Below are 25,153 nucleotides of genomic sequence, written 5' to 3'. Positions count from 1 at the left end.
AAATTAAAAACGTTGAAAAAAAAAAAAAAAAAAAAGAACCCATCTAAGGGGCACCTGGGTGGCTCAGTCAGTTAAGTGTCCAACTTCAGCTCAGGTCACGATCTCACGGTTCATGAGTTTGAGCCCTGTGTCAGGCTCTGTGCTGACAGCTCAGACCCTGGAGCCTGCTTCAGATTCGGTGTTTCTGTCTCTCTCTGCCCCGCCCCTGCTCATACTCTGTCTCTCTCTCTCTGTCAAAAATATATTAAAAAAACAACAACAACAAAAAAAACCTTTTAAAAAGAACCCATCTAAAAGCAAATAGAAAACCAAGACCATGTAAATGGTCTAAACTAGAGGTTGGCAAACTTTTTCTGGAAAGAACCAGATGGGGCACCTGGGTGGCTCAGTTGGTTGAGCGTCTGTCTGACTCTTGACTTTGGTTCAGGTTGTGATCTCATGGCTTGTGAGATCAAGCCCCGTGTGGGGCTCTGTGCTGACAGTGCACAACCTGCTTGGGATTCTCTCTCTGCTTCTATCTGTCCCTCCCCCATTCTCCCCCTCCCTCAAAATAGATAAGTAAATTAAAACAAAATAAAATAAAACAAAACAAAAAGAACCAGAAAATACTTAGGCTTCAAGGACAATATGGTCTCTGTCCCAACTACCTAACCTTGACACCACAGCACAAAAGCAGCCATAAACAATATGTACATGAATGCGCACAGCTGTGTCCTGATAAAACATGTACACAAACAGGTAATAGGCCAAATTTGGCCTGCCAGCCATAGTTTTGCCAACTCAGAGTCTAAACATACCAAACTTACGAAGTTGTCAGACTAAATAAAAAAGCAAGACTCAACTACATGTTGTGTACCAAAAACCCACTTTATATATGAATGACATAAATAGGTTAAAAGTGGATGGAAAAATATATACCATGCAAATATTAATTAAAAGAAATATAATAAATTTCTAAATTTCATAAATTTAGTATCACACACAGAGACTTCAGAACAAGAGACGTTACCAGAGATAAAGAGGATATTTCATGATGACTGAGGGGTGAATTCATCAACAACCTTAACAATCCTAAATGTGCTGTAACACACGTAACAGTGCTTAAAACATGAAACAGATCTGATGGAAGTGAAAGGAGAAACAGACAAATCCAAAACCATAGGTGAAAACTTCAACTCTTTTCTTGATAGAACAAGTAAACAGAAAATTGGTAAAAACATGAGAAAATACAGAGATCACCCTAACTTAACTCACTTATGGAACATGGCACCCAACAACAGAAGATACATTCTTCTCAAGTACACACAGAACATTAACCAAGATACATCACATGTTGGGCCATAAAACAATCAAAAAGCTTAAATGTGTTGAAATGTTTCTTTTTAATTTTTTAAGTTTATTTATTTATTTTGAGAGAGAGAGAGAGACAGAGACAGACATAGCAGGGGAGGAGCAGAGACAGAGGGTGTCAGGCTCCACACCATCAGCACAGAGCCCAGTGCAGGGCTTGAACTCGTGAACCACGAAATCTTGCCGAGCTGAAATCAAGAGTTGGACACTTAACCAACTGAGCCACCCAAAAGCCCCTCCACTGAAATTATTAGGGGTATGTTCTATGACCAAAATGCCATTAAATGAAAACAGTAATACAATAACTGGAAAATCCCAAACATTTGGAAATTATTTGACAACACTCTTCAAAACAAACCATGGGTCAAATAAAAAATTACAAGTGAAAACAGAAAATATTTTTAATGAAATAATGAAAATGCATAGCTTTAAAAGTTGATAATGCATAAAAAAAATTTAAATCAATGATCAACCTAACTTAGATCAATGCTCTAAGCTTTCACCTTAAAAGCTAAAAAATGTATAACAAATTAACCCGAAGTAAGGATGGGATAAGGAATTAATGAAAGAGCTCCACTCATAAGCTTAGAAAACAGATAAGCCACAGAGAAAATCAACAAAACCAAAAGCCGATTTGAAAGGACTGATAAAATTGGTAACTCCTAGCTTGACTAATCATGGGAGGAAAGGAGAAAATGCATCTAATATCAGGAATGAAAGAGGAGGGGACATTAGTACAGATGCTACTGACATTAAAAGAAAACACTTTCATAAAATGTGTATTTTCAAAATGATAAATTTGATAAATTAGGTGAAATGGACAAATGCCTCAAGACACAAATTACCAAAAGAGGAATAAAAAGAAAAACAAAATCTCAATTGTCTTATATTTATTCATTTACAAACTGAATCCTTTAACAAATAAACAAACAAAAAAACCTCCAGGCCCAGATAGCTTCATTGGTGAATTCTAGCAAACATTTAAGGAAGAACATCAATTGTACCCAAACTCTTCCATAAAAGAAAAGAAGAGGAGACATTGTTGGTAGGAATATAATATGGTAAACCCACCTTGGAAACTGTTCTGTCAGTTTCTCATAATGTTAAACATTCATCCATCCTATAATGCAGCAGTTTTGACTTCTAGGTATTCATTCATCCACAAGTAAAGAATATATGTGTCACAAAAGGCTTGTACAAGAATGCTCATAGGAGCTTTAGTCTTAATAGCTGAAGACTGGAAATAATTCTTTCCCACAGTAATAACAGATAAATTACAGCATATCTATACAATGGAATGCGATTCAGCAACTGAAAGGAACTATTGTTCCATGTAACATGGATGAGTCTATATTTTAAAGAAGGGCTTTGCATAAATTTTATGCCCAAGAAAGTTTGAGAACCACTGCTATAGAAGCACATACATAATAAGAAAACAAAAAGGGGAAATATAAGAGATTTAGGTAGTTTATAAATTAATTAGTGCCATATACAACCATAAATTGTATGTAACAGTTGTCATTTTCCTTAGGTGCTTAATTGCAATTACAATTATGGTTACAATAGTCCTCTGTTCATGTTGAATTTTCTACTGATGTGCTTCAAGGACTTCCAGTTCCAAATTTTAGTCTTTGGTCCTCTAACTACCCTAATTTCTCATCAATTCCAACTTAAACTATGCATTTTAGATAAGGAATCCTGTTGACCAGTTCCTTTGCTTTTTTTCTTAATGTTCTACTTCTTTGGTACAGTTTTCCCCACCTCTTAGTAGTGTTATTCTTACTGTTTCCTGTACAGCCCTGACTTTCTACCTCCTTTAAAACTGAACCAAAAACTCATCTTTTCCACTAAGTGCAAAACCACCTCAGATTCCTTCCAAATTCCCTCAGCACTTGAAGATCTTGCTCCTAATAGATGGGCTATTTATTTTACAGAGTTTGGACACCTCCTCTTAATGACTCACCAACTCCATCCCCTGGCTTAGAGAGGAGAATCTTTGGAAGAGAATTGAAAAGATTACAGTTCTCTTCAAGGTTCTTTCTCTTGTGATGTTTTTACTTTTCCCTCTTGGAATGCATTCTATTTGCCAGAACCTTAAGCTCTATAGTGCTAGAGGGGCAGGAGAGAAAGAGAGGCAAAGAGATGGTTGATTAGGACTCCTCTGGACTAGATTTTTTGAAGAAGGCGAAAAAAAATGCCTTCAGGCTTCAGTATCTGTTCAGACTACCTCACCAGCCCAAGGAAGCAAACAAGACTCCAAAGAGACTTTCAGTGAGGAATAAGAAAGTGCATTTGTTACGAATTCCTTGTGTTGTATTGGGATGGCCAGTGTACTACAGCACACTGTTTCAAGGACACTAAAATATTTCTGGCTTTCTGGCAGCAAATATTTCTACATATTCTTTGTAAGGCTATTTGGTGGTGGGGGGGAGGTTGAGTTGAGGGAGGCAAAAGGTAAACACTAAAAAATGTCTCCACTCTTGAACTAAATACCAAATTTGCAGTTACTTTTTGTTCTGCATACATTATTATTTAGGAATTATGGTTATTATTCACTTAATTTTACAAGCTTCAACTCTATAAACTTTTTGCCTTCCAAATCCTATCTATAAACCTGGCCATACTCCTGAGCTAGACCTGTATTTCCAACTGATATCTTGGTCATGTTATTACTTACCTAAAAAGTATAACTACTTACCTGAAAGCAAACCCAGTATTACCCCCTCTCAAACTTGCACATATTATTCAACTTCCAAGTCAAGATCCTTAAACTCATCTTCAGTTTCTATCACTTCCAAACACTAACCAAGTCTAGAAGATTTAAACTCCTATATAATCTGTGAAATCAGTGCTCTTGTTTCTATCCCCACTACAAATTCCTTAATTCAGACCATCATAATCTCTTTCCTGATTTAGTGCAGAGCCTTAAATGGCATCCCTGCTTGTGATCTACCTATCAGAGGCCAGAGAGAATGCCCCATTCACTCACCCTGCCATATGCATTACTTGTTGAATAAATGTCTCCAATCTCTATTCCTCCAAACTATTCTCTTTATTACTGCTGTAACCAACTGGTTTTCTACAACAGCAAACTATTTGTGTCACTTCCCCACTTATAAAACAAAATAAAAATCCAAACTCCTAGTATGGTATATAAGACCATTAACAATTTGTTCCCATTCTACCTTGATTCTAATTGGATTTCCTAATTTTCTTTTGTACTCATTTTGACAGATCAAATTTCACCCTTCTCCTTAGCACACTATGCCCTTTCATTTTTAATAATCTAGAATAAACAGAAACTCAGTCCAGCTTGCTTTATTTTTATGATCACCCTTATACTATTTAAAGCCATTAGCTAAACCTGTACAGAAGTAATGAGTGAAGAAATAATCAGAAGATACAGCCAACTCTCAATTAGCTTATTTTCATAGCCTTATTAACATGGTCAGTGTAGACTAAATGGAAAAGTGAATAAAATGTTTTAACCACCTGCTGAGCTTCTTCCTTACAATAAATTAATGTTAAAAGTCTTCAGTTACAGACTTATTACCTTTCTTTTGATTGACAGGCACAAAGAGAACTATAATTCAAGTTTTCTCACATCTATCCTTTTCCTTTATCTTTAACACTTCCCTTTCCCATTTCTGCTGTTTCTCCTCTGGTACTATCCTCCCCCTGCCATCTTGGTATTCACAGCACCCTGTCTGTCCACTCTTCACAAGAACATTAGTATTCCTCTATCACTCTTAATTGGTAGAGAACCTAAAATTTTATGAAGTATTTTCACATATACTTACTCACTTGATTCTTGCAACTTCATTTTTTTTCCAAAATCAACAAATATCAAGGATGGGGGCGTGGGGGAGGGGGAGTTATACTGTGAAAATTAAAAGGAAACAAGGAAACCTCACTTAGAATGGAGTCAGGGGCCAGCAGGGGGAGCTCACACGCCTACCACTCACTTCAATTGCAGACCCAAAAAGAGAGAGGACCTTCCAAGTCTGTACTCCTTTAGCTGCTACTTTACTATCCCAGCAAGAGGGGCAACAGCCCAGCCAATGAGAGACTGTCACAACTCAGCCAATGAGAGGCCACCATACTGCCAACTCCTAGTTTACTCCAATGAACTTTTTGTTTCCTAGCAGCTTTCCTACTTTCTCCTTTCGCCATAAAAAAGAGGTCTTCTTTTTTGTTTTCCAGACTTGCTTGTAGTTTTGCTATAGCTTGCTTGTCCTGGATTGCAATTGTTATTTCCAGGTAAACCCATTTTTGCCAGTAAAATAACTGTCAGTTTTAGTTCTAAGGTTAACAATATGTAGCAGATGCTGCCCATCTTAGTAAAATTTAAGATACTTTCTTATAATTTAACTCAAGTTTGAGGAAATCCCAGTTCAAAAAAGTTCAGTTATTCATCTAACATATTGCTATTCCTTCTGCCTAGAATTCCACAACTCCTCTTCACCTGCTCATCTCTCAGGACCAATCTCAAGTCTTCCCCTACTCCCAGAGCAAGAATATTACTACTATTTCAATGCTATCCTAATGTTTTTCACACCACTATTTCATACCACTAGAAAAATCCAGGTATCTGGACTCTTACTCTAATGTCTTTTCCACCAAACAAGATTTTCCTTATTAATGCCCATTAATGATCCAACATTTTATAGTGAAGAGGAGAAACATTTAATGCATGGCCTGTGCTGATTTTCCAATTTCTAGAGTAAATCTGTACACCAAACTATCCCTTACCTTACCTTTCCTTAAAAATCAGGAACTTGATATGCTAATTTGGATGTAAATTTTAAAAAATAAAAAATAAAATAAAAAAAAATCAGGAATTTGAGGAATGTCTCCAAATCCTCTCAAAATACATAGATATGATCTCTCCTGGTAACGACATCCAAAGCTGCCAGAGCAAAGGAGTAAAACAGCATTTCATAAACCCTAAATTAAACTGTTATAAATTTTAAAAGATACCTCTTAATATCTTGGGAAACATTTAGGATTAACAATCAAGAGATGAGGACCTTTGTCCCAACTCTACTACACACTGGGTGACTTGGGAAAGTCACTTAACCTCCTTAAGTCAAATTTCCTTTTTTGATAAAACTGGATAATGTCACTTACATTTCAGAATTAAGAGAATACAATGAAAAAAATGACAGCAAATCACTTAGCCTGGAACACACTAAAGAGTCAGAAATCGGTAATCTCTTTCATAATTATTTTCATGTACATCATTTTTGTTTTCAGAATTATGCCCAACAGCCCTCAACATGTTCCAGGACTTTGTGGCCCAGCAGCAACAACAATAAATGCCTTCAAAGAAGTTATCTCCATGACTTCTGGATCCCCTTCCTGGGTCACAATTCAGGTCCTGTAAATACCATTTGGAGTATCTCCTCCTAAATGCATTATCTTGTTCTCTGCTGCATGGAAACTCATCAAAGGATGTTCCTGTAGCTTCTCCGTGTTTGCCTGGCTTTCAACTACCTGGAACACACACAGAGTCAACTGCAAATCTGGCAATTTGCACTGCCAGTCTGTCTTTTAAATAATTTATAAAAATGTTAAATAAAATTGGTCCAAGCACTGATCACTTGAAGGGCAATGAGGCTGGACTACTGTTGTCATGTTAATAACCAAAGTCAAAGACTAAATAATTAGATAAGTAAGCTCCCCTTTGGCTACATGCATATTTTAACCCTTAAAAAAATACCTGGACTTCTCCCAACGTTTTTATTTAATGTCTAATAAGTTTATTCTCCAGCTTTGAGATATGTCACCAGTTTTCCTAATACAAAGACATGCTAATCTGCAGAACCCAGGACCTACGTTAGGGCTAAACTTCTATAAAATCCTCATTTTCCTCCACATTTTTCTCTATCCAACCTCCAATTCTTAACTCCCTTATCTCAAGGTTACATGAAGGCTTGAAATTCAGTTCCCAAATTAATTCTGTTCCACCATTCTACCTTCCATGTTCCATTTTGAGTATATGTATTATCTAAGTACGCATCTATCCTTTTTAATTGCTTGAAATACAGTATATCAATACTTGATTACCACTCTAACTGAAGAATCTTGCCCAGAATAGAAAGACTGGATATTATTCCTGTTACAGGAGAATTCAAATAAAATAAGGAAGTCATAATTTGAAGACAATCCCAGAGCAGACACACAATTTCAAAAATATTTTTTCAAATTATCTTCCTCACTGCTTCTTCTTATCAGCTTTGATAAAAGATTATTGTATGACATCTCATCAAAGGTAAATTTACTTTTGGTGTTAAACATCACATAAGTAAAATGCTTATGGACTATCATTAGGGAAACTACAGAAATATATTCTTACTCTACCGTACTTAGCAATAACTGTCATTATGATTATGGTCTCTCTCAAGTCATTCCTTACAATTTTTCACCTACATGTCCAATAAAGGCAGGTAACTAATTCTCAGTTAAATTCAGATGTAAACTTACCCAACATTAACATGAATCAACAGTCCTGCTAGTTACCCTTCAAGATTACTTCTGCTCTAACCAGATTCAAAAGCCTTTTGCCATTTCTCCCTAAAATAAGATACTTGGCTAATTCAGAAAAAGAAATTTATTAAGTTGAGTAAAGCAAATGATTCATATTTTCCCTCAGTCATTCTCTAACAACTACACTGAAGCTAAGAAAGTAGTTTGAGTGGTCCATAACTATTCAGTCCTTGTGTCCATGAATTTTAAATATGAATAATAGGCAACTCACAATGCCATAATTATTTTTAAACATATAAAGAAAACTGCAACTTAATGAAAAATTGAGCAACTATCGGTTATATTTTATTAAAACATGGTATTTCTAATATCTTCTGAAACCACATTTAAATAAATATTTTGTTCATATAATTAGATTATGTAATAGATCTAAAGAAAAGATCTGCATGTCTAAGTTCTACAAAATTCCTAAAAGCATTTCATGATTCCAAAAATATCCAATAAATTCTAATTGCATAATCTAATAGTTAATCAAAAAAAGATTAGTAGGAGCTGGTCACTCTCAAAATGTGATCTTGGAAGCTTTTGATGGCTCCATGTAATGCATTACTTCCAACTAAAGGGATGACCCATGTATTTATCACCTGAAGTACGTACCAACAGAATGCCTGAGAGCTGAAACAAAATAGCATGAATCTACTACTAACATTATAAAAATGCTTTTGTGCTACACTTGTTTCTGATTTTAATCTGCAAACTGTAAAATGCACTCAATTCAATGAGACTCTACAAATAAGGGCAATTAAAAACATTATGTGATATACATTTTTTTAAATAATTGAAGTTAATGTTTAAAAAGAGGCATAAAAAAAGTGAGCCCATGTGCGACAGACAGGAGGAATTTACATGTTTCTGACAGGAGGCAAAGAAGCATGAAAACTAAAGTTAAGGGGACTATAAGCAGAAGAAAAGCTGCTATAAAAGCAACAGAAGAACCTGGCAGGGCAGAACCAAAGAACAGACAGAAGAAGCCCACCACCGTCATATTAAAAAACATTTGCTAAACCACATGTTCATGACACTAATTAGACCAGGGTTACAGCAAAGTAAAAAGAACAAAATGCTACAAAATTGGAATTACACAAATTTTATCACTAAAACCCAACAGCATTATAAATGAAGTCATCAGCTTCATTGACCGAAAGCAATTGCAATTAATAATAGATCCTATAAATTTCCTCACTTAAGCTTACCCAGTTAGCCTTTGGAACTCACTACATTTTCACTAGAATACCTACAAATCAGTTATTGGCATGTTGATTCTAGAATAATGTCACTGCAACAAGGGTCTCCAAATGACATTTAGATAAATGCACATTCCAACTTGATATGCATACCTAATTAAAGGTCCAAGATGAGCAGAAGACGGAGAAAACCAACATGAGGGCATCATTTGCACTAAGCGCCCCTTAAGACAATTATGTGATCATGTATTAATCTAGGAATTTTTTGTAGTCTCAAAGTGACTTCATTAATAGCAAAGAAACAAATGGGCATACAAGTGCCTGTATACACCTAATGAACCATAAAGAATGGTGTCTATTATCCGTACCCTTTGTACCTTTACTGTGTGCTAAGGAAAGAAACACTTTTTATTTATTTATTTTTATTATTTTTATTTTTTTCTTGTTAGCACTTTATTTCTTTTTATTTATTGTCAACTTAGCTAACACACAGTGTAGTCTTGGCTTCAAGAGTAGATTCCCATGATTCCTCACTTACGTAAAACACCCAGGGCTCATCCCAGGAAGGGCCCTCCTCAATGCCTATCACCCATTTTCCCCACCCCACAGCCCCTATCAATCCTCAGTTTGTTCTCCGCATTGAAGAGTCTCTTACAGTGTGCCTCCCAACACTTTTTTTAGTGTATTTTTTTAAATATTTATTTTGATTTTTGAGAGAGAGAGCATGAGCAAGGGAGGGGTAGAGAGAGGTGGGGACAGAGGATCCTAAGTGGACTTGGCAATGATAGCAGTGACCCCATGCGGGGCTTGAAAACGCGAACTGTGAGATCAGGACCTGAACCAAAGTCCAATGCTCAACTGACTGAGCCACCCAGGTGCCCTAGAAAGAAAGACGTTTAATCCTCACCACGATCCTAAGAGGTAGGTACTTTTACTACCCTCACTTTACAGATGAGGAAACCTAGGTACACAGTGGTTAAATCACTTGCCAGAGATCATAATGTTATTAAGCGACTGAGATACAAAGCCAGTCTTTCTCTATTACAACTATGATAGAAATTATGTGTTCATGATCATCATGTAATTCTATTACTGCTCTTATTTTTAAAGGTACTAAGATCCGTTTTAACATAACCCCCACACTTCCTGAGAATAATTTTCATATAATTTACTTTTAAGACACAGGAGCCTTTTGAATTCTGAAAATCTTGTAAGCAATTTATTTTTAGAATAAAAATGACAGAACACTAACCTGCTCTAAGAAGTCCATCTAATATTTTAATCTAGATGAAATGATGGTTTGTCTCTTTCCAACGAGAAATATCAGCACTTCCACTAACAATGCAGCATATTGTTTAAAACTTTTCAATAAAAGCTCATCCAGTTTTACATCATTTCATGTATAAAAGTAGTCAACTCAAACTTCCCCATCCTTAACAGAGAACAACATCACAAATAATCCAAACACCATTTATAGCTGGCACTACAACTCTTTAGAAATAAACAACGTGAATGTGATAATATAGAAAAACCTTGGATGAGAGTCCAGAGACCTGCCCACCCATCCGGGCTCTGTCACTAACTAGTCATCTAGTCCCTTTCACTGCTCTGGGCCTTGGTTTCCTGATCTGTAAAATAATCATCTCCACGGTCTACTCTTCCAGCTCTAAAAGAAATGTGACTCCTGTACATATATCTTTTTTCCAAGCTTCCCATTCTCATTCTACTTAGTTATTATCATTACACTGCAGGCATTAAACATTATTTTTCCTTAGTTCTACAAAAAAAACAGCCCATTCTCAACTAAAGTGATAAGGGAAAGCCTTCCCGACCACTCGTTTCCCATAGATGAGTTTCAAGGTGAATAATGTAGAAGCTATTATAATGCTAAAAGGTGTTAGGTTTCAATATTTTAGGCTACTGTTTGGTGTGCCAGTACATTCTCCCTAAGGACAAATAGTAAAATTCAAGGACAATAGGGGGAAAATTTGTAATTATCCATCAGTTATTGAAGAACTAAAAAGGTGCCAAATGAAAATATTAATACTTTTTTGCAGAACATTTTTCTCTGATGAATTACATTACAGGCAACGTATCACCAACAAATTTTCTCAAATATGTTTAAGTACTTCCTAAAAAAAAAAAAAAAAAAAAGCTTTCCTTTTTTAAATTGTGAGGAATTAGTAAGATAACATACATATGATTAAGAAAATATTTAAAAGATTCATGATCTAGCTATGCAATTCTTAGCTTCCTCTTCTCAGTGACCTGAAGAACCTCAAAGGGGTGCCAGAGGTAGATTCTGTGGACTGCCACTGCCTAACCCTGGTGTGCATTTTCTGTGTTCCTTACCCATTCTCAAGAGTGTCATGCAAATACAAGGTTATAAAAATTAAACTAAGGATCTGACATTAATATTCCAACTGTCAGCTCAACCTGATTTCAGTATTGCTTTCTAGAGCTGCTAGCTTACCAGTATCTTTCCAGTACAATACTTAAAGATGACCTTGTAAAGAAACAATTAAAAGCCAGGGAAAGAAAGCGTGCGAATTGAATTACTTAATATTATCTTCTGGAATAAAGTCAGTAGCAAATTCCATATTATCTTCTGGAATAAAGTCATTAGCAAATTCTAACAGTACAGTCTACTCTAAATGTTAAGTCAGGAAGAAGTAACCCACCGCTATAGAATGAGAGAGCTGAAGAAAGGATTTTCAGCAGATGTAGAGGCAGCTACAAGAATTTCAAGGTACACTTATAGGCATTTCCAGCAAAGCTAGTAACTGGTAATACACCAAACACATACATACATTTTGTACATGAAGGATAACTGACAAGTTCCAGGAGCAAGCCTCCTCTTGGTTGGAATGCCAAAGTAAAATGTCAAAAATCACCTCACGAATCCAATCCCCCAGCCTTTCAAAGTTCGGAAACAAACCGACATGTGTACTTAAACTGCTTCGTAGCATCCTTCTGTAAATGCAACTCCCTCTCCAGAAAGTCAGTTCGCTTCAGCTATTTGAATGCCCAAATCTCAGCACCAAACAATCGTAGGAGTTCCAAGTAGTTGAAGGGTCTTCCAGCAGCCGCCTGCGCACCCCTTTCCACCTCGGGTTAAACCCCCGGAGGTGCTCCAGTCACTTCCCCCATCTAAGCTCCCCAGCTCTCTCTCTCATCTCCCAGTGGACCGCTTCTTGTTGACCTTGAAGACCCCCCGGATCGGAGCCTTGGAGCCCAAGTGACTTAGCCGGTGGCCCGTTCCCCACAGGGCGCGTAACTGCCCCCCCCCCAGTCTCTGTGGCCTCTCACGACCCCGATCGCCAGCGCCCTCCAACTAGCCCTGGACGACCCCCTTCCCCTTAGGCACCCAACATCCCTCCAACCAGCAAAACAATTCCTCAGAAATGCTTCGAGAGCCTACTAAGCACAAGCCCCACTACGCATGGCGCGGTCTGCACAGGGCTCGCGGCCCGGACTCGCGGTCCCCCGCCCGCCGTCCTCCTCCCGGCCCGAGGGCCGGCGCTGCCTCTGCCCCGGTGTGGAGGCGCCGGCCGGAGGCGGACTGTGCCGGGCGCGGGCACCGGGGAACCGGCAGGCGGCCGCTAACGCTGGCGCGGGGGCCGGGGAGCGGGGGCTGGCCGGGCCAGGCGCGGGCCGCGGGGACACTCACCGGTCGGGGCGCGCGGAGCGGCCTCATTCAGGGGCACCTGCGGCCAGGCGGACGGGCCCGGACGGCGCAGTCACCGAGAGGGCGAGTCCGCCTGCTCGCCCGCCAGTCCCGTCCCGTCTCCTCCGACTGCCTGTTCGAGCGCAGTCTCGCTTCCTCAGGAGGGAGCGCGGGGACCCCAGCTCAGCCGGATGCCCCCGCCAGGCCCCCACCCCCTTCCCTGGCCGCCTCCCCCCTTCACCCTTTTCCCCTCCCCCCCCCCCCCCAACCCCCACCGGAATGGAAAATACCTCCCGGGGCGGGGGGCGGTGGGGCACGCCTCTTTGAAGGGCAGCCTACCGTGACCAATAGCAGGCGGGGCTCTGGAGGGGCGGGATTTCTAGCGGCCAATCCGGAGGCGTGTAGGTGAAGGCCGAAGGAGGGAGGCAGGGAGCGAGAGGGGGGCGGCCCGGGAGTCAGGGAGGTCCAGCCGTTCGGGTGCGGGCTGTGCGCGGCTGCCATTTTGGAGTCGGGCAGCTGAGAAGGCGGCCGGTCCGGCCCGGGGGAAAGGAAGGAGCCAGTCAGGTAGGAAAGAAGCGGTCACATGGGCTTGAGAGGCGGGGTAAAGAGGGCTGCAGCCCGAGGGGAGGGGTCGGAGGCGGCGAGTCACGGGGGCTGCGAAGAGTCACGTGGTCGGAGAAGGGCCATCGGTGGGCTCGGGGGCGGAAGGTTAACCTGAGTTGGGAGAGGGAAGAAAGCTTTGTCCCTGGCTTAAACTCTGTTAGGGAAAAGGAAAGGAAAAATGATGAATGGAGGCCGTGAGTGCCGGGTCGGAAAATATGAATGAGTCTCCCTGTCTTCCTCCAGCATGGAGCCACCCAGTTACTAAATTCCAAGATCCACGGAAAACTGGGCACTTCATTTGATTCAAGTAGTCCCATCCCTGCTCCCCTCTGTCACAAGCATGACTCCCAGAACTGGTGGAGGGGTGATGGCCCTCCACTTTTTGCCTGCACTTTACATGGATGGGCCCCCGCCCTAGAAATGGCTGAAAGGGTAGAAGCATAGTTGAGGCATTGTGACGCCAGCAGGACTCTACATCTGGCGTTTTAGAAACCGTGCCGTCATTCACAAATTTACTAAACACTTCTCTGTTGAACATAACCATGATCATGTTCAAACGCCTCCGAACTTAAACAAAAACAAAACAAAACACAATTTGCCCATGAGTCCCTGTTCAATTCATGCTTCAAGTACAGGCTAAATTAAATTCCCTGCTAGTCCACTTGAAAGTGCTCCTCTTAAGGCTATCAGTGACATCCATATGGCCAAGTTCAAGGGTCACTTTTTCATTCTTATTTGATCTCCATTGCAGGAAACTCTACGAAGTACATCCCTCTTTAAGCTTTTTCTGCTCCCCAATGCACCCCTCATCCCAGTTTCCCTGAGACCTTAAACACTCAGATTGTTAACCTTACTAAATCTGTTATCTGTTGGCTCTTTAAGAGAGTTCCAAGAGCTGATCCCCAGTCCTCTCCTCAGTAGGTACCAAGTCATTCTACTGCACACTAGATGACCTAACCATTTTTGATGGCTGAGTGTACCTTTAATGAGGTCCAGATCTGTTTGTCTAAGTGTTTTTGGACATCTCCACCTGAACCTCATTATGACCTGTCCAACTCAGACCTCAGATATGCTCATAAGTCCACAAAATTTGCTGCTTCTTCTCGGCTCCTTATCTTCTTTGATAATGTCATCACCACTCACCCAAGTCCAGAACCAGGAACCTGAGAGTAATCCTCCATGTTACTCCCTCACTGCTGTAAATACCCTCCCTACCCTTTCTAACTTTGTCATGTTGATTATATTTACTGGATGCCCTTTCCTCTATTTCTAGAGGGAATCCACTGCCTCACCTGGGTCACTTATTCATTAGGCCAATATTTACTGAGCACTTTGCCATGTTCCAGGCATTGAGATACTCAGGATACAGTGGTGAACCAAAGTGCAAGGTTCCTGAATGGGGTGAGACAAACAGTATACGAGTAAACTAATAAATGAACAAAAGTATTCAGGGGGTGATAAGTGCTATAAAGATAAAAAACAAAAAACAAAACAAACAACAAAAACCAATAGGGAAACCTGTAAGAACTTCCTAAATTATTGTGTATCTCTTCACCTCAAGTCCTCCCCACCCACACCCCGTATCTTATCCTTTCTTTTTATTCTCGAAGAGGGAATGGCCCTGATACTTTCACCTGGAGTTTAATTTCATTCCCCTTCATCTGTCATGCCTTCCCTCTATATTATAGCTGCCTGCATATGAACCCCTCAACTAGAAGATAAGCTACTTTGAGGGCAGGGATCATACCTTATACATCTTCATGCCTCCACAGTGTGTTGGCTCAGAATAGGTGCTCACAAAATGAGTGTTAAATGGGAAGTTCCCGGACACCGGAATCAGGTTGCCACAAAAGCATCTCCAGCCCAAATCAGAATGGGAAGGTCAGTGAACTTAGCTGTTAGAGTGTACTGGCAGTGGTATGTCACGGCAGGGTGGAGTGATGAATGAGATCACCTCCTTTGGTCCCTTCCGGGCCTGGGCTTCCATGATGCTGTGCCCCGTGAGTGGCAGTAGTTGCTTCATAAACACTATTTTACTTGATAGTGCCAAGTACATGTGGACAATTCAAAAGTACTCTTTGTTTCTGATGATGAGCTTTAAACCTAGAGCATTCTGGGTAAATTGCCAGGATAGGCCCTGCAAGAGAAGGTTGCAGTTGCCACTTCACTTTGTATTTCCAGGCCCTTGGGTATTGCACCCCAACAGGGAGCGAGATGTTGCCAGTTCCGTCATAGTCATTGTAATTAAATCCAAGTTCTGGCAAAGGGCAGTGCGTAATTATGAAGTATTATTATGGTTTTTATCATTATTAGGCACCCAGCTGCCCAGCCCAGGAAACCACAGTAGTAAAACACTGAGAAGCCAAGCTCCTCTCCCAGCTGGCATGAATCAAGACCAGGTGTATTGGCACCGGTCTTGCAGCTCCACTCGTCAAGATGAGACCTTCCGTCCCCTCTTTTTGGCAAGATAAAAATTTAAATGAATGGAAAGAGGAAATGTGAGGGACCTTTGCCACCACCTCTGAATCAATTTCTTTTTTTCCCCATCTACCCAGAATGGTCTCATCTATGATTTATTGTGTAAATCTTTTACAACTTTATCCTTGACCTGCTAGCTTCCTAAACATTATCCCACAACGTCTACTGAGGATATATTAGGGTGGGATATAAAGAGCAGAAAACTGTTTCTACTTTCAGAAAATTTATGATGTGGTCTAATTCAGAAAGTATAGTTAGGCTTAACAAGACATCTGCCTTCTGTTGAGCACCTACTCAATACCAAACTGGGCACTTTCAGATGTGCTGACTTAATTCCTTCCACCCTGCAAAGTGGGTTTCGTTATCCTCATTTTCATCAAGGTATCAAAGACTTAGTAAATAACAGAACTGTGATTCCAACAGAAATATACAGATTTGGTGATTATATACTCATGGTGGATGTGTCCACACTGGTAGATGAATATAGGTGTCAGATTTCACCTCTTTCTACCAAATTAAAAAAAATTTTTTTTTTTTTTGTACAAAGTAGATTTTAAGTTGAGCACTTTAAGGACAATTCAGAAGTGATGCTGAGGGAATGGTGCCAAATGAAGAAGCCAAATTGGCCATAAGTCTAAGATCAATCAATAAGGAGAGATTTCTTGTTCAGCAATGTCACATTGTATTCTTCAAGTACTTTTATTGTCTCAGCTACTCCAAATGCAGAAGTCAACCCCGGTCGTACAAGGGTGGGCTGATGAGAGAGGAGGGTATTTTAGGTAGGGAATATGGATTTGAATGGAGAACTCCGAAATGGCCCATAAATTGGCATATCTAGTACTGGCTTCTGGAACAGCCAGTGTGTTGTACAAGGCAGTTTGCCTTTATATTTAGTGCTGTTTTTTTTTTTTTAAGGGATTGAAGATTTCAATAAAATCTTTGAAGACCTGTATGCCCTTGTAACCACTACCATAATCGTGAAATAGAACATTTCCATCATCCCTAGAAGTTCTTTCTTGCCCCTTTTCCATAGGAATTTTAATACAGTTTGCATTTTGATGACTCTAAAGTTTAGATCTCCAGCTTCAATCTTGTTTTTTAAGTCTAGGCCCATATTTTTAGCTACCTTTGACATATCTACCTGGATGTTGCAAACAAGCACCTCAAACCAAACATGACTGAAAGATAAAGCAGACAGTGCTTATTTTTGCTACAAGAAAACCCCATCTCCAATTCCCTTCTGAAATCATTTTTCTGTATTCTTCAATTTGGTTGAGATAATCATCTACCAAGTCACATAAGCTAGAAATTTTTAAAAATAATCTTTACTCCTCCCTCTCTTACACCTCCCCAGGAGTGAGTCTTACTCACACAAACATTTTTAAATCAGTCCTTTGCATTTCCAGTATCCTCATTTAGATACTTACCCTGCTTGCACGATCACCAAAAAACTCCTAACTTATTTGTTCATGCTCCAATTCATCCACCAATCTGCCACTTTAATTTTGTTTTGAAAACCCAGATCTGACTGTTTCAATCCTTTGCTTTCAGGGACTGCCTAACTGCATAAAAATGGCACTGAAAATCTTTAACAATATGGTCCAACTTCCCCATCTGGACTTCTCTGCTCTTTGCCACATTTTCATTCCACTGTGCTTTTCATCAGATATGATTCTGAAACGTGCCTCCTCCTCCACCTGAAAACTCCTGCTTACCTTTCATAGCCCCATTTATATGACTTTTCTTCATGAAACCTTCCCAGACAGCTCCAGATACAAATAGTCTCTCTCTTTTACACTTGACCTCCCATACCATGTTGCACATGTGTTTATCACACTGAATAGACCGAGTGGTGAAATAGAAGAGAGCTGAGTCAGAAGATCTGAGTCTGACTTAAAAATCTCATTCATTGCTTGCTGTGTTATGCAAAGCAAATGACATAACTTCTCTGAACCTCAATGATTTTATCTGTGAAATGGTAATAACAACTAGAATAATATCCTACTTCATAGGACTCTTGTGATCAAATCATCATAAATGTGAACACGATTTGCAGTAATCAGATAATAGATATTAAAATTACAAAGCTGTATCTTCTCATGGGTTTTGTACTTCTTGAGTACCAAACCAACATCTGCTCATCCACCTGACACAGTGCATGGCCTTCTCGTTGCCTAGATTGGTTTATGATAATTTATCATTTTTGGTAGGATCATATTCTCTCAATTAACTATCAATTCTACTGTCTACAGTGTTTCTTCCAAAGCCAATCAGGACATCCTTATTTCTTTTTATAATTGTTCATTGCTTTTTCAATTAAATAAAAGCTCATTAAAAGGTCTCTAAGGAAATGAAATAAATATTGTATCCACGATTAATGTTAAATGCCTTCATTTATTTAACAGAAACTTTTAAGAGCCATTATGTGCCCAACCCTGTTCTAAGCCCTTGTTATAGATGGAAAATAAGAAACTTCACAGAACTTACATTATAGTGGGGACAATAAGCACAAACCAACAAGTAAGATGTTAATCTATACAGTTAAAGGTGCCACAAATAGAAGAACATTGAGGGTGCAGCTGATGTAACTGGAATGGTCAGAGAAGGCCTCTCTGAGAAAGTGGTGTAGAGTATCAGTGATGACAAGGAGGCAGCCATACAAAAAGAAGGGGAAATAGCCTTCCAGGTGAAGGGAAGAGCACAGACAGAGGCCCTGAGGCAGGAGCAAAGTAGATGAAAGGATAAAAGGCGGCCTGTGTGGAGTAGAGGAAGTGAGGGGCAGTGGTAGGAGGCTAAGTCAAAGAAGCAGACAGGGGCGGGATCATGTAGGGCTTGGAAGGTCAGGTAAAGAGTTAAATTTTTATTCTAATTGTGATAGGAAACCACTGAAGGATTGTAAGTAGGAATGTGATGTGATGTGATTTAGTTTTTAAAAGATAACCCTAACTGTGAATGGAGAATACATTCTGGGGGTGGTAGGAGAGCAGATTAGAAGGTAGACAAATTGTTTTAGTCCAGAGCAGAGCTGTTGGTGGTCTGGATTAGGGTGGTAGTGCTAAGGATGGTAAAGAGTAGTAGGTTTGGGAGTATGTTTGGCAATAGGACTGACAAGTCTTACTGATGGATTTAATGACACCAATTGGGGGAAAAACATTAAAGATGGTTCAGGAGTATAATCTAAGCCAAGCCATTAGGTGGATGAAAGCTCAGTTTACTGAGTCCACAGGGCACCTGTGAAGACTCCATGCTAGGCTCTGAGAATACAAAGCTCAGTGAATAAGACAAAGTCCTTGGCCTCAAAAAGCTCACAGTCTCGTGGAGAGGACTGCCTCCCACCCCAGGAGGACTTCTGTAGGAGGTTTTAAGCACAATTACAGAGCCATGGAGAGGTTATGAAAGCATCAAGGACTGCCCTAGCCCAGTCTAGCCAAGTGAGCCAGGAGTCCTGTCTTCTTGGGAAAATTACCAGGGGACTTTCTCAACACTTGTGAATATGTGCAGTAATCCTCACTCCAGTTTAGCTGAGCTCTTTATGAATGAAGTATAATAGCTGTCCGCAGCATCTTCCAGGATCTCTGATTTGTTACTTCTTTTAAGAGGAGAGGAAAGAGATACAGAAAAAGAGTAAGGATGCTAAAGATTGGGCCGAGAGGCAAGATGTTTAGCTAACAAGTATGAGAGTCCATACGGTCTAGGCTTCTGCTGTGCAGCCCCCTACTCAAACCTACCAACAGTATGCCCTTGGTTGAGGATAGATTCAGGATGTTTTGTTTGGTTTTGTTTTGATTTTAATTGCAACTGCAGCTTTTATGAAATGACTGTATGACTCCCGAATTTTCTCAAGCTTGTTTTCATTTTGGTATTTATTTAATAACTTCTGTTTGACCAACTGACACATTCACATTTCAAAAATCCAAAGAAGAAGGTATGCAATGAATAGTCTTCTCTTTTCCTGCGTGCCCCCAGTTCGCTACCCCCACCCACCCTGGTAGGTACAGATGACTATCCTGATTTTTCTACGTATCCTTCTAGTGTTTCTTCATGCAGATACAAGCAATTCTTACATTTCTTCTCTTCCTGCTTCTTACACAAGAGGTGGCCTACTTTATCCTCTGATCTGGATCTTGTTTTTCCCTCTAACAATGTATCTTGGAGATCGTTCCTATCAGTACTAGGAGAGCTTCCTCATTCTTTTAAACAGCTGCATGGCATTACACTGCAAGATCTGTCATAGTTGATTTAACTATTCCCCTATTGATGAATCCTTGGGCTGTGCCCAATCTTTGCTATATATTACAAACAGTGCTATAATGGATAACCCGGCACATATGTCTACAGGTATAGCCTTAGGATAAATCCTCAGGAGTCTTACAAATACTTTAATAAAATGTTCTAAAAGAATGTTCTGAGATAGTGTGACTGGGTTGCCAAATTAGAACCTCAGCTTTCCAGGCATTAATTCTCACATTCCATCAAGAGTAGTTCCTCATTCTTCAGCCTGTAAATTGTATCTTTGTATTTTTCCCAATAAGGAATTTAAAAAATATTTAATCGGCCTCTCCTACAACCAACAATAGTTGGCATGATATTTTAAAAAAGAAGAAAAAAGACTAAAATTTGGTTGGATTGTGCTCCAGTTAGTGAATTGCAAGCTCTAGAAAATGCTTGAGTTTTCTTAAATTTTTAATGTTTATTTTTGAGACAGAGAGTGCGAGCAAGGGAGGGGCAGAGAGAAAGATGGAGACCCAGAATCCAAAGCAGGCTCCAGACTCTAGGCTGTCAGCACAGAGCCCCATGTGGGGTTCGAACACACAAACTGTGAGATCATGACTTGAGCTGAAGTCAGATGCTTAACTGACTGGGCCACCCAGGTGAATTTTCTTAATTCAACACACAGAAGCATCTGTAGAATGAGGTCTCAGATGGGGATGATAGGTTTGGAGTTGAGAACTTGCAAGATGTACCCTGCTTCAACCAGCTCTTAGTGCTATCCCAGCTTTAGGGCCAAATACTCCTTGGCCATTTTTTATTGGCATCTTTTTCTTTTCTTTTCTTTTTAAATTAATCTTTATTTTTGTGACAGAGAGAGAGAGAGAGAGAGAGAGACAGAGACACAGAGTGTGAGCAGGGAGGGGCAGAAAGAGAGGGAGACAGAATCTGAAGCAGGCTCCAGGGTCTGAGCTGAAAGCACAGATCCTGATACAGGCTTGAACTCATGAACCATGAGATCATGACCTGAGCTGATGTTGGACGCTTAACTGACTGAGCCACCCAGGCTCCCCTACCATCTCTTTTCATTTCTCTTAGTAATTCTTCATTTTTCCATAGTTGCTTTTGGAAAATAGGTTTAAGGTCTTGGTGAAACATATAGGCTTTGGTAAATGTGCTTTATAACTAGGCCATCTAAAGTAAGTATGCTATTTTTATAATACCCCCACCCCCCGCAAGACTTTTTTCTTATTTATTATATTCCAGGTATATGAGACCAGGATGGAAAAATCCTAGGGCACTTAATCTACCTGAAATCTTTGGGAGAACATATATAGATGCAGAAATATGCACGAGTGATGTGGGCCTTAAAAAAAACAACAACCCATATATATATCTGAAGAAATTAGACTACCGTATTACTATCATTATTAGAAAATAAAATTATTTTTCCACGTAGTGCTTCTCTTTAGTTTGGTTCCATGTATGTGGAGGTGTTTTGTTTTTGTATAATATAGCATGAGAGAGAGTGTTAAAAATAAACCATGAAGTTGACAAGTTACAGCAAATAGCCATCCAGAAAGCTTTTCTTAACTCTAAAGCTCTTTCCCTTAGGAATGACAAAACCTACAAATTGTAGAACTGTCTAGTCTCTGTGAAGAGCACCTAGCTCCAGCTCTAGTTGAAATTATCTTACATTTTTAAAATGTCTCACATAAAAATTCTACAGTCTTCCTTTTGGCCATTACTTTTTCCCCTTAGCTGGTAAGACGTGGGGTCTCTCTTTTAGATGTAATCAGAACTATTCCTCCCTCCCCATCCTGCCACTGCTGTAGCCTCTTCTTCTTCTTCCTTTCCTCCTCCTCCTTCTTTTTTCTTCTCTTCACATTTATTCTTCCATAAGAAAGTTATGACAGTTGTCAACTTTTAAAAACTTCTGTTTGGATTTTGGTTGGCGTTGAGTTTTCCAGGTAGACAATTGTATCATCTCTAAATAATAGTAAATCTCATTCATATTTTTGTTCCTTTTGTATCAGCAGAATTCCTTCTTAAGTGAAAAATAATACTTGCTGACATTATTTGTGCATCTGATCCCTGAGTATCTGTACAGAACATCCATTCAACTAACCACCCTCTCATTTTGTTCTGGGGACTATGGTCCTCCCTTACTCTTAGTCCCTGGGCTTGGGGAAAAGAATGATGTCTCCACCCCCCTGCTTCAGAAGTGTAACATATGACCTTAGTCTAGGTCATCTAGTATATCCTATTCCTCTGACCACAGTAATCCATTCTAGACTTACTAGAAAGTTGGTTCTGAATTTGAACCTAGAGGCAAGTACTCCATGGAGTGGCTTGCATCCATATTGGCTACATGAAGAGACACCTTGCCCAAGAATGAAGCCAATATTGAATATGCTGAATTGAGAAATGGAGAGAGAGAAATGAAGTCCTAGGTCACCCTGTTTGAACCTTAGAGCAAGCTTCACCTGAACCAGAACCTCTAAATTATTCAGTTACGTGAACCAATAAATTTACCTTTTAAATTAAGTTAGTTTGGATTACATTTTTCATCTTTGGCATGCAAAGGATTTTTAGTTGATGCAATATCTTCTAACAAAATTAGGCAAATTAAACTCCTGTTGTTTCCATGGTTTGACAGATTACATGATTTCCCCAGCTAATTCTCAGATTCCTGAGAATCTCGCACTTGGAGTGACTCTACCGTTGCAGCATACCCTTCTAAATACCAAGCCAGAGTCCTCCTCCCCTTCCCCCAAGGACTCCTCCAGTTCTGTGCTTAAACCCAGCCCACTGGTGAAGTTAAAGAAGGAAGGGAACAGATGGCAACCTGATTCATACTGCTTTTATAGGGAATTAAGCCAATTTATTTGGGGGGTCAATTTCAGTTCAGTTTCAGCAATGAATGAAGTTGTTTGAATCCATTTTTGGTTCAGGTCTATAATCATCTGCAGTAATCCCAAGTTCTTCACATAGGAAAAATACTTGGGGGGGGGGTTAATGTTTGTTCCAGTTTGAGAAAACTATGTAACACGGAATCAAGTTGCACCTGTCTTATTAGGCCTTCTGTGCTAAAAGAGGTGGCATATGGGCAGGACAGGGAGGCGATTAATAGTATACTTAATACTAAAATAATCAGCCTAGACTGTATCCATAATAAGCAGCGTTATAAAATCTACTCTTTGGATTTGCTTTTAATATTTCCAGTCCACATCACAGCACACTTTGAAATGTCATATCACATAGTATTGGCCAAATTATTAGAATATAGTTTGAAACATTTTGCCTCTTTTAGAGGAACATGCATTTTATAGGTAAAACATTTATGGTCTCTGTTTGAAAATTATTTCTGATTAGACTGATATTCTGTCAGTATCTTGAGGTGCTAAAACTCAGTGAGCAGTTTTCTGGAAAAATGTTATTGAAAACCTAGGCTCAGCATAAGGAATGTAGTCAATGTATAGTAATAGCGGTGTATGGTGACAGATGGTAGCTACACTTGTGGGGAGCACAGCATAATGTATAAACTTGTCAAATCACTGTGTTGCACACCTGAAACTAATATAACATTGTGCATCAACTATACTTCAATTAAAAAAAAATCTAGGCTCAGAATAGTCACAGGACCATTTTTCAATTGCTTCAGGTAATCTAATGGATATGTTCTGATAGGAAACATTTTTTGTTTCATTGCTTCCATAATAAATACATATAGATTTATATGTAATACATAAAAATAACTAAATAAGTGAGATTTCACAACACAAAATGTTCAGCTTGTTCCAAAATATTTTTTTGTTAGTTGATTGTATGCAAACAAAAAGAATGACAGATGCCATCCGTATACAATTTATGAAGACACCTCTTGCTTCTGCATGTGTAAGGAGGACATTGGATTTGACAAGGTGCAAAGAGATGTCTTACAGATGGTACACACGAGGCCCATGAGGACAGGTCTTCCCAAACAAATGGAGCTGTGAAAGCAGTTGTCATGTGCACGTCTGTCACACCTGTTCTACAGAGAAATTCCCACTTGTAAATGTGGTCTTCAAAATCAGAGCCCAAGGCTGGCTGAGCTTAGTTTAGTTTTCGATTAGTTTGAGAGAGACTACAACTACTAAAATGGATTTCATACCTTTCTGTGACTCTTCTCTGACTTATACATTTCACTGACATTGTGTTTTTTAACGTTAAAGCTTAAGATTAAAATTCTTTTACTTGGTCCTCAAAGAAATAGCCGTAATTTATCTTATAACATTAAATTCATTGGCAATGTGCTTTGGAGGGAATAATTTGTGTTCTGCAAAAGGGCTTGGATATACAGAATTTCAATGGTTCAAATGATGTAATTTTCTATAATATTTAGCCTGCCATTTTTAGTTTGGTATTTGTATAATAGGAGATTTCGAAGAAAAAGCTAAAGAGAGGCTAATTTGCTTGGTTAGTGCTTCTGTTCTTTTGTTCTTTTAGAATCTAAAATTAACCAACATCTGCAGTGTCAACAAGGACTCCATATGGCATTCAAGTTTGTACTTTTCCTAAATAATGCATTTGAGGCAATATAATCTGAGAGGAATTCTGAGGTGATAATGAGTAGAATTGTATATACCACTTTACGGTTTCAAAGTGATTTAACAACTAGGACCTTGTTTGGTCCTCACAATGATGTTAAGAGGCAAGGAGATCAGGTGTTTCTTATTTTTGTTGAACAGATGAGAAGATCGAGGTCCAAAGTATTGAGGAGAAATGGCTGTAATCACAAACCTGGTGAGTAGCAGCATGAGAAGGAAACCCAAGCCATCTGGTATCTAATCCAGTGCCCTCTCTACCATATTACTAGGACCACATTATTGACACCCCATGTTAAAATAGCACATTTCCAAAATAATAGACCCCATAACTCTGTAGGAAAATAAAAAGAACTTAATACTAGAAAGTGAATAACAAACATGCGTATTTGGTTTTCCAGAGTTTAATGGATTTCGTTTGTTCAGTTAACAGATGATTTCCACAGACGTTCTTGTACTTACTCTTGTGATTTCTTATTTTACCTACAAAAAAAAAAAAAAGAGTTTCTGCCAAAATGCTTTGTTTC

The 25,153-nt window shown here is 39.4% G+C and overlaps 1 protein-coding gene and 1 long non-coding RNA gene across 4 annotated transcripts in view; one reads left to right on the top strand and one right to left on the bottom strand.

Annotated features, from left to right (window-relative positions):
• SOCS5 (suppressor of cytokine signaling 5) overlaps window positions 1–13,179 on the bottom strand; it is a 63,021-nt gene extending 49,842 nt beyond the window's left edge. Inside the window, exons 1-2 of one of the 2 annotated variants that reach the window (XM_049650221.1) lie at window positions 13,090–13,174; window positions 12,754–12,906 (exon numbers count right to left, since the gene is read on the bottom strand). The gene's annotated coding sequence lies outside the window, so the exon portion shown is untranslated. Of the gene's footprint in view, window positions 1–12,753; window positions 12,907–13,089 lie in introns of both variants that reach the window. The other variant, XM_049650222.1, reaches the window with a different exon arrangement.
• Window positions 13,180–13,225: 46 nt separating this feature from the next.
• The window catches only part of LOC125936237 (uncharacterized), a 52,123-nt gene continuing 40,195 nt past the window's right edge, over window positions 13,226–25,153 (top strand). For both annotated transcript variants that reach the window (XR_007461967.1, XR_007461966.1), the window contains exons 1-2: window positions 13,226–13,314; window positions 24,771–24,825. This is a non-coding gene — a long non-coding RNA (uncharacterized LOC125936237). The remainder of the gene's footprint in view (window positions 13,315–24,770; window positions 24,826–25,153) is intronic.

The sequence above is a fragment of the Panthera uncia genome (genome assembly GCF_023721935.1).
Source record: "Panthera uncia isolate 11264 chromosome A3 unlocalized genomic scaffold, Puncia_PCG_1.0 HiC_scaffold_11, whole genome shotgun sequence".
NCBI classification, from domain to species: Eukaryota; Metazoa; Chordata; class Mammalia; order Carnivora; family Felidae; genus Panthera; species Panthera uncia.
The sequence above is the reverse complement of the archived record's forward strand: the minus strand, read 5'-3'. Positions and strand labels throughout refer to the sequence as shown.